This window comes from Phalaenopsis equestris, unplaced genomic scaffold (genome assembly GCF_001263595.1).
Source record: "Phalaenopsis equestris unplaced genomic scaffold, ASM126359v1 Scaffold000002, whole genome shotgun sequence".
Taxonomy (NCBI): Eukaryota; Viridiplantae; Streptophyta; class Magnoliopsida; order Asparagales; family Orchidaceae; genus Phalaenopsis; species Phalaenopsis equestris.
The window spans coordinates 52842754-52865357 of record NW_018164444.1 but is presented as its reverse complement, the minus strand read 5'-3'; the positions used below and the strand labels follow the sequence as shown (position 1 = coordinate 52865357).

Below are 22604 nucleotides of genomic sequence, written 5' to 3'. Positions count from 1 at the left end.
TATATATATATAAAGGTGGTATTTGAAAATACCGTTCCTCATACGTGCTATCCATCGCTGTAGAGATCAAACTGGGGTCAGATGGGTCTTACGACTTATAACGCAACTGTCTGTCAACTTACCACCCAAAGATGGACTCACACACACATATATATAATAAAATACTAGTAAAAATTCAAAAAACTTGGCACTAAACAACCCAACGAAGTCATCTGGTAGACTGAAATGTGACATAACCGCTGCTCACAAACAAGACGCTCATTTTACTATCAACTTCTGCTGGCGTAAAAATTTTGTAAAGTATTATTTAAAACGCCTATAAAAGATACACCTGGACCCAAAACTCCTCCCATTAATCTCTGTCAGGGAAGGGACTTCAAGCATTGATCTGTCTATATGGAACATATCAATATCAAACTTACAATATGTTGAAATATCTAATTTAAATAACATGATTTATTATCTTTCATGTTAAGACATATACTAAGAAATAATATATTTTAAGTTATGAGGAATAAATTCTTTCTTTAATATAAGGAGATATTTTCTTTTCAATTTTAATATAAGGAGATATTTTCTTTTCATATATTAGGAATTATTTGTTTTCCTAATTTATATTATTTCCTATTATCTCATAATAATTAATATGAATTAATTATTCGAGATATCAGGTGATAAATCTTTCCTTTCATAACATTTACTTTTTTTTTATTTTTTCTATTATAAAATTCTTGCAAGGGTTATTTATACCCCCGTTCATATCAATGAAAGTATTCTGAAGTATTCCACAGTATTCCACATTATTTTTGAATTTAAACTTGGTATCAGAGTCTAGTTTCGTACTTTAGCCATCGACCCTCCTGTGAGAATTGTCGGACTCCCTTCCTACCATCCTCTGTGCAGGAAGGGAGGGGAGTAACGAGTTTTTCTTGATCAAGAGAGGCGATTGTGGAGGAAAGTGGGATTCTGACGGCAATAACTCCATCTTCCAATTCGAAGTCAACTCAATGACTCCATTGAGGAGATCCGTTCGGACCCCAATCTCAGCTTCGATCATTCGTATCCTCCCACCAAGACCATGTTCGTCCTTGATCTAGACTGCCTCCGGCAGGACCTCCTCGCTACTTCTGTCGACTTCCTCCGTATCTGGCAGATTGCCGATGATTCTTCACGCGTCAAGCTTAAGTCTCTCCTTAATGGTAACAAAAACTCTGAGTTATGCGGTCCTCTCACCTCTTTCGATTGGAAGGATACCGAGCCTCGCCGCATCGGGACTTCCTCTATCGTTCATTTCTCCCACGTCCTTCACCCCTTCGCTCAAGTTGGCGTTCACTACGCCATTGAAAACCCCTCTTTTTACATCCACTCCAACATCTTCGGCCTCGTCTCCCTCCTCGAAACTGTTAAATCTTCGATCCACAACCCGCCGTAGTGTGGGCACCTTCCTCCTTCGTCTACGGTCTCAATGAGAAATCCCCCTTCTCCGAATCCGGCTTCACCGATCGTTCCACGTCTCTTTATGCCGCTACTAAGAAAGCCGGTGAGGAGATCACACACACCTACAACTACATCTATGGTATCTCCATCACCGACCTCTGATTATTCACCGTGTACGACCCTATGGGACGCCTTGATATGACCTATTTCTCCTTCACGAAAGCCATTCTCGCAGAAAAACCGATCACGATCTACCGCGGAAAGGATCATGTCGATCTAGCCCGCGATTTCATCTACATAGATGACATCGTGCGTGGCTGCCTTGCCTCCCTTGACACCTCCTGTAAGTCCACTGGCTCCGGCGAGAAGAAAAGCGGTCTGGCGCCATCGCGTCCAGCGTCGAGCGGTATGAACAGTACAGTGGAGTTCTTCAGCGGTCCTTGTCTCTCCATCCCCCGGCCGTCGTCGACCCGGCCGCCCGCGAATCTGGGGTCGTTACATGTTCTAATCGGCGAAGAAGACTACCACAGCGACTGCGGCTCCTCCTCTTCCGTCGTTGACGATGGAGATGTGGCATCCAGAATTCGCTTCCGGTCGATCTCAACCTACTTCCGCTTCTCAGTGAAGATCTGCAGAGCACCGTTCTTCGTCTTTGAGGAGGGATCTGAAGAAAAAGCTGAAAAAATAATGGAATTTAGTTCTCTTCTTCATCGTTCTTCTACTTCTCTTTTCTAACACCTAATTTTAATTTGGTTATCTCTATGATTCAGTTCCTTCATCGACATTTGTGATCAGATCAGTTCAAATTTGAAGCTTTATATTTTAATCTATTTGATGTTCTTCGTTTCTCCTCTACAGATCTTATCTTGTGAGAAAAAAAGGAATCATCGGCTTCTTCAACTGGTACAATTTTACCTTCACCATTGCAGTTATGATCTCCTCAACCTTCATTATCTATATCCAGAGCAATGTGAGCAGCAATGTGAGCGGACCCTAGGCTTGGCTATCCCTGCCATCATGATGCTCATCTCCTACATCTTCTTCTTCCTCGACAGCAGATCTGGTTCATCTCGATCATCCCTCCTTCGGCTGTTCCGCTCTCCCTTTTTCCTTCGAAGCCGAATTCGACACCATCATCAAGATCATTTCAAGCAAATTCAGTGAACTCGCGAGGGCGTCACCAGCGATGCCGCCACCTGCCTCATCATCATTTCGCCGAAGATATCGCTGTCGTGGATCGAACAAGCCGTCCATTTCACCTGCAGTATCTTTTCTTCCCTACCCAAGCATCAGAGGGAGCTGCGTTTCCAACCGGACCTTCTCCAAATAGCCATTAGAACCGGAAACCTCTCTACATTCTTCTCTGCATCCGACAACTCCTGTAGCTTCTGTTGCACCTCACTTTTTCCCTATGCAGGCGCTGCCAGTCGTCGAAGTCAATTTCTGCAGCCTTTGCCGTGCCTCAATTTTTTCCTTGCATAGGTGTCTGGTTCACTACATTATTTTGATCTCATTGGTTTTCCCTGCGCAGGCATTTGGGCAACTGCAGGCTTGCATTTTCAGCAAACAACAGACATTATTTTCTCTTTCTAGTAGAAATTTTGGTCCGCCAATGAGATTTGTTTTCTCTCTCTAGTGCATATCACGGAAGATCTACAGTTGAAATCCCAATTTTCATTCTTTTGTGGAAATCGTTGTCCCCCGTAGAACCACACAGAGCATTGGCTTCCTTGCGGGCTCTCCCATGGTCGTTTCTCTGCAGTTTTTTCAGTCGCAGATCCTTCCTGTGAGATCTTCCAGCCGTCAGACCTCCCGATTTCCTTCCAGGACCGTCGAAGCACCTATCTACAGCGGTACCTATCCCTTGATGGCTTTCCTGCTACTAGAACTCCTTCATGTAGTCCTTCCTGCCGGTGAAATTCCCTCCTGCGGCCTTTCCTGTCACCAGAACATCCTGCGGACATATCTGCTGCCGACTGGAACTTCGGGCTTACTCATGCAGCCGGTTCTCTCCCCTACAACCTTTCCCGCTGTCGGACCACCCTCATGCAGCTTTTCTCGTCATTGGATCTACCTCAACAAAATTTTCCCAACATATTTCGACCAGCTCTTCCCAAGGAAAGCACTGTTCTTTCTTACAGCATTATTGCAGTCTTCTCTGAGCACTACAACTTTTCTGAGCGCTGTCGTTAGTCCCTTGCAGCTTTCCTGCAACCTCCCTAAAGCCTTCTTGCAGCTTTCCTGCATCTCTCTTGCAACATTATTGCAGTCTTCTTGTTGCTTTCACGCAATTATCAATCAATCAGTGACTTACAAATTCATCAATCGAGCTTAGCCCTCGTTCAGACCACTCTCAGGCTTCGACATTCTCAGCTTCAGAGCTCTCAGGCATCGACACTCTTAGGCTTTGACACTCTTCGACTTCGACATTCTCTGCTTCGGGACATTCGGCTTCAACACTTACGGTTTGAGGATTGTTGGAATTTCGTATTGGCAAATTAATGTTACCTGTCCAGTCAGCATACCACAGTCTATGTTTTCAAATTCAAGTTGAATATAATTTTCAACCATGTTTAACTTGAGGGGGAGTGTTGAAATATCTAATTTAAATTATAAGATTTATTGTCTTTCCTGTTAAGACTTATAATAGGAAATAATTTATTCTTCGTTATGAGTAATAAATTCTTTCCTTAATATAAAGAGATATTTTCTTTTCATATATTAGAAATTATTTGTTTTTCTAATTTATATTATTTCTTATTGTCTTCTAATAATTAATATGAATTAATTATTGGAGATATCAGGTGATATATCTTTCCTTTCATATTATTTTCTTTTTTATTATTTTTCCTATTATATGATTATTGTAAGGGTTATTTATACCCCCGTTCATATTAATAAAAGTATTCCAAAATATTCTACAGTATTCTACATTATGTTTGAATTTAAACACAATAGATTCAAATATTAGACTATAATGTATATTTAAGACTTTATAGCCTCATTCAGCTCCCTATATAACTTTCTCATTACTACTTTCTAATAGAGCATTTGAAAAATATTATCAAAATTTTCATCATTATCAACTGATACAAATGGATCGCTTACCAGTACATGGCTAAAATAAAAAAGAAGCTAATTATAGAAAGTAGGTAAGCTCGGACATGCCTTTGGAAGGTGATATCTGACAAATTTAGGTAAGATTCTTGATTGAAATTCCATCTCAAACACGCAAGCGACACGTACGTATGTGCCTCAGCCTGTCCCATATGAAATGTCAACATATCATTTGGATGATTTGGATGATAGTACATCATTTCTAAGATGGTGCGGCTATCAAATAAGTCATCATAGTCGTCCGACCAATATGCCCACCCCTTATCCACAGTCAGTTCAACGAATATGGGGCCATAAACTCGTTTGTCTAATATCATCATTACATCTTGTAATGTCACAACCATCTCGCCTACGGGTAAATGAAGAATGTTGGTTTCCTATGATCACCACAAGAATTAAATAAATTTGCATTAATCATATCAGACGCATATCAAACTCAAATCCGGCCATATTTGAGATTTATCGTCGGATTTAAATCCAATTTTTTTTACGAGTAAATCGGAGTCGATAATGATAGTTCTGTCCATTTTGCATCCAAATAATTCACACAAAGTAAGTATTATCGTTGGATTTGTTTAGGTTATACGTGCATCAAATTTAACATCTGAAAACATCACCCGATAATATAATACATCAGATTATCGTCATATTTGGTGCATAAAATATCAAAGAACGGCGGAGTATTTTTTTCAATTTAGAATCAGATTATTTGACGCAAAGCTGACGTAAATCAGACGCAATCCTGCAACTTAGAAAAAAAAAATATAAAAGAGCAATTACATTTCCACATCCTGCATACAATAAAAAATTCATAGCTCAACCACATTTTATCCAGCCATATCAGCACAAATCAAACTTAAATATATATCATTAATAAAAATTAATATACTGTAATAAATTGTCCCAAATAAGAATAACAAAATTAACCACAAATTCCACAACAACTGTTCAAACTAATGCTAACAAATAAAATAAAATATATAAAAAAAAAAACTACCCCTTATCTCTCTCCTAGTCGTCTTCGTCGTCCTCCTCCTCTATGGCTGTCACCGGTCGCTTGGCCCGGCGATCTGCTAAAGTCAATACACCTCTTAATACATATATAGGTTAGATCATATGTATGTAAAGCTAAAATTTAGGTGTTACATATGTAAATACAAATGAATCGAGTGATGTCTGTAAATTTCTTTTTATTTCATTTTGACCACTAGACTTCTTAGCATTCGATTCTTATGCAATTACATATCTGCCAACTAAGCTTTTTATTTACAAATATAATACTTTGGTCCTCTAAATCTATGCAGGATAAGTTGTATTTCATATTTAAGAAATGATAATAATGTTAGTTTTGATGTGATTGTAAAGATTTGAGGGTTATGAGTATAAATATGAAAGTTTTGATGAGAGATATGCAAATACATAAGAATAAGAATTGTGCATGTGGTATGTATGTAAATGCTGCTTATTTTTGTCGAACCAATTGGTGCTTGTCCCTAGTGCAATCGAAGACACGTGGCACAACTTGAATAAACATGAATAAGATTTTTTTATAATTTTTTTCTTTATATTTTATTAACCATTTTATTTTATTCAGTTATATTATATCAAGATGATGCTAATGCTACATATATTAATATGTAATAATAAATTTTCTTAAATGTATGTGTTATTAAAATATATCGATATGATGAACATCTGTTGTTACTAAATATTATTCCTGAAATATTATTTAAAAACATTGGTAAATGACCTCCACATATCTTGAGGCAATATGATGCTCCAGATCAAAGGCTAATTAAGGCCGACTTAGGAACTAATAGTCGAATGATACACAGGCGATCGAACGATGATCCTCCTATGCTGACCGAATGAAGATTGTCCACAACAGCTAGACCATGGTCTAACACCCTCGACAAACCCACGAGTGTCAAGATAAGGCTCTTTTAATGACTTCCCCCTAGCTCTCCAGGGATTAACAAGGAGCAAGCAAGGTTGATTGGCCGCTATATGGCTGACCGACTGTTGTTCTCATAGCTGACTGACATCCCATAGCGAAGATAGCCGAGTGCTCAGACAAAAGGACCGGCCGACCCAATGTCCGGTCAACCTAAAGACTGATTGAATCAAAGTTTCATTTAATAACAAAAATTGTCGTACTCAGTTAAAAATATAAAAATATACATCAAAAGATTGTAATATTCTGTAATCTCTTCATTAAAGCATAGACAAATATTTAATTTTTCACCTAATAACCCTCCATCCTCTATAAATAAGGGGTTTAGTGCATGTAAGGGAGAATTTTTTGATTTTTCTATCTTGATCCATATTATGAAGGGAGAACTCTCTCCATTTTTGTAACTCTTATTTTTCATATATAAAATGGGTCACAGAGCTTGAGAATACCTTAGTTCGTCTCTACAGGGCAAGTTTGTGAGTGCTCTTTTACTTTGCTTTATTTTCTCCCTCTGGTTCCTACAATTCTGCCTTGGGCATGTCTCGCAGCACGAATTTGAATTCAACAATGCTTAACATGTTACATTTAATGTTGTGGGCGATTAAAATATTATATCTAAAATTTAGATAATTAAAATATTTTATTCAATATTTTGAGCAATAATTTAATTAAAACCCCCTATTATCTAATTTCACAAACGTTAAAAAATCAAATAATTCCTTAGATCTCATCGTGCCGCTTATAGGAAAAATGACTATTGACCCTAAACCTTAAAGAATGTGCGCAAACTGACAGAAAATTTTGTATATAACTTAACGTCCTAGAATTTATTTTGTTTGTTTGGTCGCATCTGTAACATCCTAACAACATATAAACCCTTACAAAATTGCTGCATAATTGTCATTTCTCCAGGTCCACAATCCCTTGACCACCATTATATACAATTTTCATTGCCTCTCCACCGAAATTCTGTCAAATATTCAAAGCAGACTTGCAGGTCATACAAGCAAGAAATCCTAACAGATAAACATAACAGATGATAAGTTTAACAGCAGAAAATAGAGGCTTATGGAAATCAAATTGTAACAGCTAAACTCCACGTTGTGTGGTTTACAGCGGAAGAAAAGCTTATAAAGACCAATCAGTAAGTGCCATACTGCTTTAAATAAGAGCTATTCTTTTCTTAAACTTACACAAAAACGTGTCAAACACTTCTATATTGAAGCTAATCTGTTGAGGGCATGCATTTCCCACATGATGAATTAGTTAAGCGACATTATTCTCTTGATTAGATATATAGATATATATACATATATATTTTAGGCAAATATATTAATATCATTGAAAATACATCAGATAAGTTTATAGGATAAAATTATCCTTGCCTAAAAGGAAATACCGTCAACTCCAAACTGTAAGTAATGAAAACCACAATAATAAGAGAAAAGAAAAGATATTATAAAGATATTATGCAATTTAACTTTTTGTAGCCAAGGTAAGAGTCGAAAATTAGAGATGTTTGATATGTATCTCAATTTCCTTCTCAATGTCATTCCAAAGTAAAGAGAATAGTCCAGGTCTCCCGACTTGGAATCATATGTTGTCCAACCATGCAAAACCTAAGAAATGCCAAAATCCATTCCTCCTCAATCTTCGATTTGTTTTCTCCTGCTGAATCCTTTCGAGCTCAACCGTGTTTCCTTATTCGCAATAGTGATACTGTAGTAAATTTTTCATCGAGCCAAGATGTATTCGGAAAATTCTACTTCTAATCATTTTTCACATTCTTTACACAAAATGTAAAAAAACAACACTATCTATGAAAAAAATTGACACAATCTGAAATTATAAACATTCAAAATCAAAATCGGCAACCATGTAATAGTTCCCTTTAAGTCATTTCCTTTAATTTCCAGAAATCAATTCAGAAGTGTATGAAAATAAATTTTCAGAAATCATTTCCTTTGTCAAAAGAGGAATATTGCCAGCCTTATGGTTTCTACCAGTTTTCCAATAACCACAAAAGGAAAAAAAAAAAGAGATTCAAGTATAAGAATAAAATTTTAATTTCTAATGTAAGGAAGGTTCAGAAGGTTGCCGTGAAGTAGAACTTTAAGATTTCTTGGGGCCTTTAAACCAACATCCACCCCCATATGATCTCTTTTAGCCAACCAATCAGCTGGTAAGTTTTCTTCCCTGTAAATAAAACTCCAAAAGATGTTTAGCATAACTGTCTCAATTACATTCCATATTCTATTTAAACAAGGTAACATATTCCATGTAGCCTCCTTATATTTTGCTATTTATTCTAAGATAATATATAATCCGTCTCTATATATAAATGAATCCAATTAAAAAGTCTAGCAATGATAAATGTTAACAAAACAACCCAACCTAATAGGAGAAGGAAATAGAAAAAAAATTGCCCCCAAATAATTTCTGAAAATACTACCCGCACTTAATGTTATTTAACTTAGCCGGCCCATCAATACATACATACATACATACATACATACATACATATATACATACATATATATACATACATATATATATATTCTTCTACAGGAAAATAATACATTATGTTCGCCATGAAATTTGAGCTATCATACTTCAATGATTGAATAATTTTTGTCTTTAACATTTCTAACGTTGTCTCGCTAGAAACACGAAGTGGACATATTTTGCCTTATATATATTGTGGTATATTGAAAATTTAAAACGATCGACGACGAAGCGAAAAATAGAATGACAAAATTCACACCAAAAGAACACACTGATTTACGTGGTTTGACAAATTGCCTGCATCCAAGGAGTTGCAAAGGATTTTACTAATTGAGGAATTTACACTTGTGGATCGTCTCCAATTTCAAGAGCGAACTATTTCTCTCACTTCTTCTCTCTTCTTTCTACACCGAGATATACCGAAGAAGAAGAAAAACGTACAAGAGAAAAACCTATTTCTCTTCTGCCACAATCTACCAAGAAGAAATCAAGGAGAACGACATTCTTCTTACACTATCTTCTTCTTCCTTCTGTCAAACATGCAAAAACAACTAAGAGAGAGCACCGTACAAAAACCACATATTTTTCTGTCTTTTGCTTCCCGTAAGCCTGAAGAAGAATCCAAGAAGAAATCTCCTTTCTTGTTTTACGAACATGACAGGAGGAGCAAACTGCAGCGAGCGAGAGAGAAGAATCGTCGAACTTCTATTTCGCAAGTAAGAGAGGCGGAGACGAGGTGAACAGTTTTTCGCGAACTGCAGGAGGCGGAGACGGGGGAAACTAATTCGTGAAAAATGGGAAGAGTAGTTCGGGATGGGAGGCGGGAGCAGGGGGTAAGGATAATTTGTTTTTTAGTTTTTTAATTGTGTCAGGCTCCACACAACAAATCTCCCACTTGGAGACCGATTCCCATACTGCAACGTCCTTTCTCAAACAAATATCCTCCACTGGTGGCGTAGCCATTTTCTTCTAACATGACTCCTCTACCTCTGCAACTCAAGTCCTCTGTCTTCAAGCTAAAAGACCAACTGAAGCTGCGCAGAACTACAGTTTCTTTAGAGTAACACCCTTTGTCAACATATCAGCAGAGTTCTTGCTTCCACCAATTTTCTCAAGCATCAACTGTCCGTCATCCGACAATGATCGTATGAAGTGATACATGATCTGAATGTGCTTAGTCCTGGACTGAAATGCTGGATTCCTATCAAGGAATATGTCGTTCTGACTATCAATGTAGAGTATGCCCATCTGATCCTTCTTGCCAAATTCTTTCAAGAAGCTCTATAGTCATATCATCTCCTTTGCAACCTCCGACACTGCTATATACTCAGCTTCTGTAGTAGACAACGAAACTATTTTTTGCAGATTAGAGCTAGATTATAATTATTTTGAAACATGAATAATTATTTGAAATTAGCATGCTTTCAAAATAACCCCCTTAAAAGCTTCATTTAGAGTTAGAGAATGAATTATTAAAATATCAACGTTTTTTCCAATCTAATGATGTTAACTAACAAGCCATGAATATTTTAGGCATGCGATATTCTTGAGCCCATTGACTTATAACTTTCATTGAATGTGTGTGTGAATTGTGTGCAAGTGTAGGTATGCAACAACGTGTGCATACCTTTGATTGTTTGAATTATCTATATGTATTCTTATGTATGAATCATGTGCAGAATATTTACATGTGGGTGTGCTTCAGTGAAATGTGTGCTTGCGTGTAAAATAAGGGTGCATGTGCATGCGCACATATATATTTGCCCTTTTTCTTCGTGCATTCTTGCATGCGTGCAAGCAAGAAAACACTTAGATGAAAAATGTGCGAGCATTTCGGTTTGAATAATATGTGCATATTTAAATGTATGAATTATGTGTGAATTATGTGACATGTGTATGAAGAAATTTGAATGTGTAAGAGACACTTACACGTGCCAACTTTGAAATGCTTTCCATGCATGCATGCGTGCACGACCTAAAGGGAATGGGTGATGCACATAGATGCTTCTGCGTGGTTTATGAACGCCGTCCTTATGTGGAAAAAATTTTCTGTACGGAGAATTTTCTGTTCGGACTCCGTACGTAGCTCTACTTACGAACTCCCAGTAATATATCGTCATGTGTGTTTTATCAGGCCCACCTAAAAAATTATTAAAGTTGAACCGTGGACTCCATAATAACCCATAAATAACCTGAAATAACCTCTGCGGTTCCACTTCAATAACTCTGAAATAACACCGCGGAGATTATTTTGGAATTACTGAAGAGAAACTTAAATATTCCACTTCAATAACCCCGAGATAAGCTCGGTGGTGACACTTCAATAACTCTGAAATAACCTCTGCAATGTAGTACACATGACGATATATTACTGGAGTCCACACATAGAGCTACGTCCGGAGCCCCGAAAGAAAATTTTTCCTCTCATATGGGCTTATATCTGAATGAATTATTTGTTTATGCATATGCAAGTTTGTGTGCGTGTGGGTGTGTTGGCATCTATGTGTTTGCATGCGTTTGCATGCGGACAATTTATGCGTCCGTCCTTCAAAATTATTAGTAATTTATGTACATGATCACTAATAAAAAAATATGCTCCATTTATGATTTTACGTATATTAAAAATATATGATAAGCAAAATAAATATAAAATTAAGCTAAATAAAAATAAATTAATCAGAATAAATTCATAAAATTTATGAAATATCGATAATAATTTAAACATTTTTAAGTTTATGTTCATCATCCTTCAGAAGCTTTAGTAAATTTAACTAAATTAATTTACTTTAAAAAATGACCTAAACATTAAAATAAGGTACTTAAGGTCTGTTTGGGGCTGCTGCAACTTATTGAATAATCTGCAGATAAGTTGATTAAGAATAATCAGCTGATAAACTAGCTGCGGTGACTATTACAAATTTTTATTTTTTTGGAAAAGCCAGACCACTGCCAGAAAACTGTCACCGCACCTAGAGATGTGCGGTGTGGAAACACTGTTTTCAGCGTTTTCAATGCATAAGTTGTCAAAACCCAGTTTACCCAAACAGACCAGGTGCGTTTTCAAAATGCCGCCGCACCAATAAGCTGACCCAAAAGGGCCCTTAACCTTAGAGCAGTACTGCGCATCCTTGAACGCGTTGGATTTAATATCAAAATTATCTTCATGCTGTAAATGTATTTTTAGAAATTATCATTAGTTTTGAACAACATAAATTCTCTCAAAACTAACTGAAATTTTATGTATTTACAGATCTGGCACCTAAACTTTATTTTCTTACATTTATACCACCCATATCTTTCATATTACAACAAATATATTACTATTTTAACTTTTAAAATGTAAAATATCTCTTTTGATGCATAAATAAGGTGACATATATATATGTAAAAATTGAAGTTTTGATGTTAGATATGTAAATATATAAGAATTAAGTGGTATGTATATAAATCTTCCGTTTTTATCCACAACGAGCAGCCTTAATACTTGTTCACTATTGTGTCCAATTGAGATTAATTCATATTTAATTAGATTCTAATAAATTAAGATAATGTTTTATACAATAAGCACTGCATTTCTTAATCAAATGCTGCATATATAGTTTATCTTTTCAATTTACAAGACAAGGTTACTTTTGCATATTGCAATAGCAACCTTCTCTCCACTTCTGGCCGGCAATAGCTAAGCCTGAGAGAACTTCACTCCCGTCTGATTTGTCTTCGAGCTGCTAAAGGCCAAAAAGCTACATAGGCATTGGACTTCTGATCTTGAAAGAGATTTATCGGGCTTACAGCAGCCGTTTGATGCTGTCTTCTTCGAGTTGATGAACTATAGGCAAGGGACGATTGTAGTGACGACCAAAGAGCATACAAGCAGAAATAAACATGATAAAAATCTGCTCATTTCTTCCTTAGTTTTAATGGTTAATTGTAGCAGTAGTCGATTGATTCCATGCATGATGCTGGCTTTAATAGATTTATTTTTGTTTGTTTGCTTGGCTGCATGGGTTGGAGTTGTATTTGGTGATCTAAAACTGGATTTTTGATACTGGGTTTACGTGGAAGTGGGTTGAGTTGTTGTTGCTACTCGCGTAATATGATAAGGTTCTAAGTTTAGTTGGTATGAGAAGGAGGATTCCACTTGTCTAGGGTTAGATTATTGTCACGGCCTCTTGGGCCCTTGCCAAAACTGAGCAAAAATTATTGTAGGGGAGAAAAAAGATCTAGAGAGAGATAGAGAAAGGAATTGAATGAGCGTGTTGTTGTGTAAAAAAAATATAGAAAATAAATTTCAACAACAAATAAACAATCAAACACATTGTGCGGTTTATGTGGTTCGACACAATCAGCCTAAGTTCATGGGGATAGATTATTCTACTATTGAAAGGTGGGAAGTTGCAAAAAAAAACTGAAAAAATTATGGTTACAACTCAACATACACCACAAATTCTCCATAACCCCTTCTATAAATAAGAGAATTATAATATATAAATTAAGAACATTTCAAATATAGGAAAGACCATATAGTTATTTCTCCTTTAATTTGATTTTATAAGATATATATCATATTATCATATCTCCTGAAATTAAGTTATTTAATATCAATATTACTAATATGCACATTTTATAATTTATAATCATTAGATTTAATACTTGATACACCACCAAAAAAAATTTATCATCCAACACAAATCTCGAGGCATGACACGAATCTCAAGATGATATTTTAAGCAAGAAACATTTAAATCTTAATAAAAAGTAATCCAGAGCTCCGATTTCAGCAAACTTATAGTCAAACTGACTGGTTCGATGAGACATACATAATGATATAAAAACTAGCTCAATCCAAGTCAAATCAAGCCCAGATCAAGTCATTAAACCACAGTTAGAAGATTTATGAATGCATTTGGAAAATCAAACAGCTGTCAAATTTGAAAAGTTTATACTCAAATCGAGCGGCTCGATAAGACAAATCCAACGAGTTCAAGATCTCCCAATTCTGACATCATTATAGCACTCAAATGTCCATTAAATGTCGTATATCAAGGGAAGCTCTGCGGATCGTCCGATAAAAAATGGTTTATATTCCTGCATTAAGTACCCAGAACACTATAAATACAGCCTCATCCCTCTCATGAGAGAGGAGGAAGTCTAGAGAAAGCCTGAGGTCTTGAGGAGAAGCTGCAGCTCAACACCACCGCCGATTGTCATCGACCACAGCTGACCTCCGTCGTCGACCGCTGTCAATCGCCGACGATCATCACCGACCTCAGAAGACCACCACTTACCATCGTCGACCACCGCCGACCATCGTTGACCACCACCTACCATCATCAATCACCACCTACCGACGCTGTTAGTTGACATTGTAATCTAAGAAATATAGTTATCATTTCTTGTCTGTGGGATAAGAGATTTCTGTAATCATCAATCAATAATGAATTTCCGCATAAAAACTTTTAGAGTCAACATCGTTTTTTTCTATTTATCTGTGTGTGTGCTGAACTTTCTTACAACGCTAAGACAATAATTTGTTACTCTACCGCCGCGAATATTCTAGCACGCATCAATACTTTTCATTATAATCTGCACCAAGACCAAAATGAGCCCCAGCACCACAATGATTGCAGCAGGATGGTTGCCTCGTACTCCTTTACTGAAGGAATTAAACCTCACGCGCTTCTTCAAAATGCTAGAATGAGCAATCAATCATGAGCTCAAATGTTCATCAAACTTCTAGTGCAGTAGGTGCGCTTCATAACTCGTGTACCTTTATGAGCATGTTCGCTCGATTATTATTCATATCTATTTTTTTAGTAGAACATTGTTATTATCAATCAAGTCATGAACAAAGTAATATCTCACATCAATATGCTTAGCACAAGCATGATGAACTGATATTAAGAATAAAAACATTGCACTATCACTAAACACCGTTAGAGAATCTTTATCAACTCCCAAGTCATCCACTACGCCCTACTTCCATAGCACTTTTATCATTACTTTCATGACTTTTATGTGCTCAACCTCCATAGTAGATAAAGTAACAATAGACTGAAGAATCAATCTTGAACTAACTAGACCTCCTACTAATATAAATAAATTGAATAGCCAGTAGTAGACCCGCATCTATTCACATCATCTGTATAGTCTGAATCAACATAACATGTACATAAATCAATAATATATAAATGGCTTTCAAATCTCAAGTTGAATTTAATTGTACATTTCAAATAACTCATAATACTCTTGAAATATTGTTAATGACTCTTTTTTGGATCATGCAGGAACATGCTCACAATACCAACTGTTTGTGCAATGTTTGGTATAATACAAACTATGACATACTTCAGACTGCCCACTGCACTATCACAAGGAACCAATCATATATCTTTCATCTTATGATCATTTTTAGGACATTGATTTAAACTTAAGTGTTGTTCTATCTTAGCTTTCTGATACTCTCGTAAGAACATATCCATGCGTATTTGCCCCCATTGTCTGATCTAATACAACATATCATTGTACTAGTCTGGCTCTCAATTCACTTCCTCTAAGTTATGAAAATCTCCAATAACCGACTTTAGCGCTTCATGGTGTACTCTCAAATATATTTGGAGTAATAATTGATAAAAGAGACAATATTTGTTCCTGTAGAATGTTGTCTTCTTCGTCGAGCCCCAAACATCTTTATGAATGTACTCTAAAATATCCTTTGTAATATTGATGACAGTACCCAATGATACACGTGTCTTCTTGACGAACATACAATATTCACAAAAATTAAGCTTGTTGGTCTTGCTCTTTGATCAATCATTGCTTCAACAAAGCCTGAAATGAAGACTCTCCAACATGTGTTAGTTGCATATAGCATAATATAATGATGTTTGAGGACTCATCAGCAATGATAGCTGTTCTAGTTAATGTACTATCCTAAAGATAGAAAAATCAATGCTCCATGACATATCATCATAACTCATGTCTCAATTACTATCGTGTAGCCTTTAGCCTCTAAGGCCCCAACTGACAACAATTTTTTTCTAATATCTAGATAGAACATGTCTAACATCAGCTCCCTCATATTATTTTGAACATTTATTGTGATTTTTTTTTTGAACTTTTTCATTTTTATTTGAGATGATTTGTGATAGTATCTTATTTTTCTTAATGATATTGTTTAGATATTTGATATGTGATATGACTGAATATAATATGATATGTGATGTAGAATATGTTTTTGTATAGGTTGTGGAAATGTAATATTTCTTTTAGGTTTCTTTTCTGTGGTACAGGTTTGCGTCCAATTTGCATATGTTTTTCAACGCAAAATCTGACGCTAAGTTGACAATAATATTTTGTCATCCAAAATATTTTATGCGACAAAGTTGATGGTAATACGACGCCATGATTCATCATCCGATATGTTCAGACGCAAAACTCAACGCGCATTTCGAAGCAAATCTGACACAAATTATTTGCATCAGAATATTCGACGCAAAGTGGACGAAATTAATATTACTGATGCCCGATTTAACAACAAAAAAAATTGAACGTTAATCAGACGCAAATCCGACAATAACTCTTAAATATAGTCGGATTTGTCTTTGTCTTGAGTCCAATATAACCCACACAAATATGCTTAATTCTTATAGTTTAGTTAGGATTATATATAGACACGTGTAGAATCGTTATCATTAAGGTTATCCAAATTGTTTGAGGATCATCATAATGAATTTTCATTTTCTCTTCATTCATGCTGAGCATTGTATGAGCAAGGATTTAAATTTATGATTCAAAAATCATTTTGAAGCAATTTCTGTCCATCTAAAATTTTATCTACCATTTCTGTTTGTTCATAATTCAATGTCATTGATTTCATAAACTCCACATTTCTTACTCTTCCTGACATTTCATTCATTTAAATTTATTGAATATTTCCTTTAATAAAATAGTTCTTTCATATATATTTTCAAATTTTGTCACACATGAATTGTTTCTTATACATACAATTTGAATTCCATTCAACTTTGTATTCAAACATGGGCTCCGACAGGCCCGGATAAGTGAGCCCATAAAGCTGTGGTGAATCAAAGTAAGTAGAGTTTTTTTGAAGGCTTTTACATGCATACACCCCAAGTCTCACGTATTTACGTATCTAATACCTAAAATTTACTTTTTACATCTATATTGCCCAAATGTTTCATATCACATCAAATATATTAAATTTTTAAATGTGAAACACACTTTTTTGTGTGTATAATAAGTGAAATGATATATATGTAAAATTGAAGTTTGGGTGATTGATATGAAAATGCATAAGAATTGTGTGGTATGAATGTAAATCTTTCATTTTTTTAGGTATGAAAAAATTAGGAGATGCCATTTATGTGACTTAACCATTGAGATTCCATGATACGTAACCTACGAACTATGTATGCCTCCTTCAAAAAGCTCTTTGACTTAGAACAAGCACTTTGCCAATGGCACTTCACCTTCTCCAGTCATCCTGGTCCATTCATCTTTTCTTAATATATTTGCAAAATAACATTTGTATGTACCTGCATCTCCACCCTCATTTCGAAACTTTATCAAGCATTCCACTTAAAATAGCTTGGTCTTATTTTAAAAAATTTAGGGCTTTAAATATCCAATATAAAATCAAGATAATTTTAAAGTCATGCGCCTAAACTACATACCTCCTTCACAAATTTGGCATGAACAAAAGCAAACCAGCACTCACTCCTCTACCATAAAAATTAACCCCAACTCTTATCTCCAGTGAGTCTATCATGATCCTAAATAGTATCATCACTTCCCTGACTCTCTAAAATATATGACAACTACACGTTTATGCATTGCCTTTATTGCTAATCAAATCTGTGGACATATAAATCATATCCTACTTTGCCGCTATGAACTCAATAAATGTGTTCTATGCTCTCTGAATGGAACTATCACAGGTAGTCTCTCCATAGTGATCTCTACCTCATCTCTTATTGTGACTCTGAATAAGAATGTGACACTAGTGATCAGAGGTTTCCAACCGGTCAATATCCTTTTTTCTCGATAACACACTTAACTCTTGGATTTTTCAAATGAAAAAAAAAAATAATAAAACTCAATAGCATAATCATCCACTGAAACCAAATAACATGTACCTGCTTGGCTACTATAGATGTTTTCTATCTATTATGGTTTCTAAGGAGTTCAACAACTCAAATTCGCACCCAACTCCTCTTCACTATGAAAATAGATTCATCATGTCCATCACACATAATCTCTTTTTTTCTTATGCTTGCACAAAGCACATTAATATTGATTAACATTTTCTAGAATCACACATCCTCCAAGGAAATTATCATAAATCATATAATTCACAAGATCAAGTAACACACATTCTAACAAAATATCTATCCGCCTCTCACTTTCATAAGCTTTGATACAAGTTAACTATCAGACTCCATATGCTTAACTAAAGGGGAGGTAACAACCTACTACACTTATGTAAATTCATATTGTTGTGCTTATGTGAATTCATGCTAGATAGTGAAGCAGTACAAATCTCGTATCTCCTCTCTCCTCTTGAAAGTTCATCTCCAACTACCAAAGCTCTTATCTATATAATCTAACTCTGGAATCTTCATCTCTATCTCATCTCTTATATATATAGAGTATACCACAGTAGTCTCTGCAATATATAAGTGAATTTAATTCACTATAATACACTCATTAATATATATTCACATGATTCATATCTCTATACTTGACTATCACCTATTGATATTCTTCTCCTTAGTTTTTTCACAATAACTTATTAATTGTGAATGTGTCAACTATTAATGAGCTGAAGTGTAGCATAATCTATAGAGTTTAATATTAAGCAAGGCAAACACAGGATAAGAGCAGAGAATGATAGGTTAAGAACAATAACTTCTTTCTTCATTATGTTTTCATAGTCTCACACAGTTATCCTTTAACATCTTGATTTGTTCGTTTGTAATTGATTGAAGGCCTAGATGGGTTGGGATGGTTAGTACATACGTAGTTACTATGAAGATATAGGCTTTGAAATGTAATGCTCCCTAATAAGTTGATTGTCTTATCATGAAGCATCGACTTAGTAAGCTATTAGTGAAATTGAGAAATGATGAGAGGTTTGGTCAATATATAAGTTTGAGTTGATATTGAGAGGAAATGTGATGTACATAAATATTTTGAGACTCAATGTAATCACAAATAATGTGATGATTGATTTTTATATGCTTTGTACTGACTTGAAAGTTTTCTTTATTTGCTAGTGAAAGGTTGAGACATTTTACTATAAAGTGGGCGGGGTGCTATAAGAGAACTTGTAATTCTTGAAGTAGGCGGTGAAGCCATATGACATCAATGGTTGTGAAGTTAAGTGAATGGTAACTAGCTTCTTTTGATGATGAAGTCACAATGGATTTTTTTTCGATACACCATGAGATCAATTTGTAATAGCTTATTGTAGATATGTAGCTTGCGGTGTTATCTTCCCGATCATTGTTAGATTAGGCATGTAGATGTGTTTTTTTTTTGTCATCAACATGCTAAATGTGATGATTATACTTTGAAGGCTGCAAAGTAATCATTGAAAACATTGATAGTAATAGTGAAGTGGTTTGTGTATATGTTTAAAGGCTTGTTGATGGAAAATAAAAATATCTATATGAGTAATGGTTAAGTTTAGGAGTTGTAGAAATCTATATATGTGCGTATGGGGATACTATCTTTGTTATAGTTGGTTTTTATATAGGTTTGCTAGATGCTATACCAACTCTATTTAGTATTTCATTAGCATATGGAGATTGGTTTGTTATAAAATTGATACAAAAAATAATAAAATAAATAAGAGAAATAACACACATTATACATTAAAAATCTAAAATGAAAAAAATCAAGAGCCGATGAGGGAAATTCACTATATCGAAAGAGAAAGTTATAAGTGGAGAGCATTATGTCATACAAATATGAACTAAGAAAAGAGGATAATCCTTTGTGCACAGAGATAAGAATATTACTTGAGTGAGGGCTAATAAAGATAAAAGCAAACAAATTGTAATATGAAAGCTATTATAAGATCAATTCAATGGTAGAGACCTTCAATCCACGTGCATATAATTATATACTATAGTGAGTGGGACCCATAAAATTCATGTTATAGATTTCAATAATCTTTGTTTTGAAATAAACTCCTAAAAGAATGTTGAATAAATCTTTAATCTTTGATAAAGTATTGTCTATCTCTTCCATTAAAAAAAGCTTAAGGATAAATAATGAATACCAACCAAATCTAAGAAGTACTCAAACTTTGTAATTACGAGTGTCTTAATTATTATATCAATAGGATTATCATGGGTACAAATTTTACTCTTAAGAATGTCACCAAAAGCAATAATTTCATGAAAAAAGTGATAACAAACATCAATACGTGTAGTTCTCTCATAAAACATCCAAATTTTAGTAAGACAAATAACACTTCAATTGTCGCACATCATTGTGTAATATTCAAGTTTTCACAAAGCTCTACAAATAAAATTTTCAGTCAAAGAGTCTCTTTACAAGCTTTAGTAATTATCATGTATTTAACTTCAATTGTAGACAATAGCACTATGCTTTACAAAATGGCTTTTGAGTTAATCACATAGTCGCTAATAATAACCACAAAGATTGTATGTGATCTCCTAACAAAATTTATAGCAAAGTCTAAATCAATATAGTCAATGACTCTATTTGGCATTCACTTAAACTGCAAGAAGCATGTTTTGCTCTTTTCAAATAGTTAGGAATCTATCAAACTATTTTCCAATGGTCTTTATTCAGATTACTCATGTACTTGTTGAATACAATGATTGTATATGATAAGTCTGGACAAGAATAAACCATAACATATAGGTTTCAGATTGGAAGATGCCTCATTCACCAAGTTTACCTTCAAAGCATAAAATGCTTGAGCAAGGAGTTGTTCAAGTAGGATTGTTAGAGATATCAAATGCTTCATTCACCATTTTTTTTTCTTCGAAGCACGACATTGGGTAGAGATCATCCAAACTAATTGGTTAACAATTTGACTTGAGAATAGTTCTGAATCCTTGGTAGCTTGGTGGTAAACTATTTAAAGTTAGATAATGGTATATTTTGGGTTAAATGGTTTTTATGACTGCAATTGATTTTAGCCTCAATATCAGCAAGGTGTTGGTTCATGGGCATGTAATGGATTTAATTTATCAATTGGAGAATGCATGAGTGATTACTTGACTTGAAGCGGTGATTGATTGTGGATCAATTTTTAGCACTAGTTATTCGGTCAGAGAAAATTGTAAGGATGGATGCATGATCAATAAAGGGTTGCTCCAAGGTTTTGGTCAACCACCATGCATGTGGTGGATAAGAAATTGGTGTGTTGTAGCCATCGATATTGAGAAGATATTTGTTCAGTTTAATGATTGTGCCATCTAAGTAGACTTTAAAGTCAAGGTGGCATATACGTAACAATTGAAATTTAGGTGTTAGGCATGTAAATATATAATATTTGAGTGATATGCATTTCATCTTCCATAATTTTAATATCACGTTGAAAGGCTGAAATAGAGTATAAGCCAGAGAGTTAAAGCTTAAGCAGAGAAATGATAGGAAAAGAGCAGAGAACGAGAAGATAAGAAAAACAATGCTATTTCTTCATTGCATTTTAGTTGTTACATTGGTATCGGTACATGCTAACAATGTAGGAAACATTGTGTGTATTATAATAAAGGAGGCTTTCCTTTGGTGGCTCTGATTAATCTTTTTGTTATGGTTTGAAGGCTTGACCGAACAAGCTTTGGACTGTTGTGATTAATGTCTTATCCTTATCACCCATTGGTGGCATTGGTATTGTTGAAACTGATAGAACTATGGCTTTTGGAACTAAAAAACGAGCTATTGGCAAAAGATCATATTTTAAATGGCTCCATTTTATTGAAGAAATTACAGTTTTTTCAGCTAAAATACATCCTCTTGCAGAGAATTTAGCATAATTGAGAAAAAAAAGTTACCTTCGAGTGTTTATCATCTTGTTAATGAGGCTCATATGGACACTTCTCTTATGGACTCTACCCCTTTTATTTATTGCAGAGACCTCCACTCAAAAAATAGTGAAATTGATTCTTTTATTAAATAATATATTTATTGTCACTGAAAATAATTTGAATCTCATCCCAAGATATATACCACTATCGAGTCAGAAAATAGATATTGATTTTAATCTTATTAGATATTGATTTTAGTCTCATCACATATCAGAAACATAGTAAGTCAAAATGAGAGTTTGCTCCAAATAAGATGTTGGTGTGCTCATTTATTTACCTTTCTATATGCTCTATTTGCTTATAATTTACTTTTAGTTCTTGTTTATTTTGGTAGACCTTTGGGTCTTTTGACGACTCTTTTGACAGTATCACGATGCGTTCTTATACATTCCCTTTTTATTAATGCAATTTTCATACTTATAAGATCGTTCTCCTTGTTCATAATATTTTAATTAGTTGGAAGATACTTATCAAAGTCATATATATATATATATATATATATA

At 34.8% G+C, this 22604-nt stretch overlaps 1 pseudogene; it reads left to right on the top strand.

Annotated features, from left to right (window-relative positions):
- Positions 1-1078: 1078 nt before the first annotated feature.
- Positions 1079-2172, top strand: LOC110018920 (annotated as a pseudogene).
- Positions 2173-22604: the final 20432 nt, after the last annotated feature.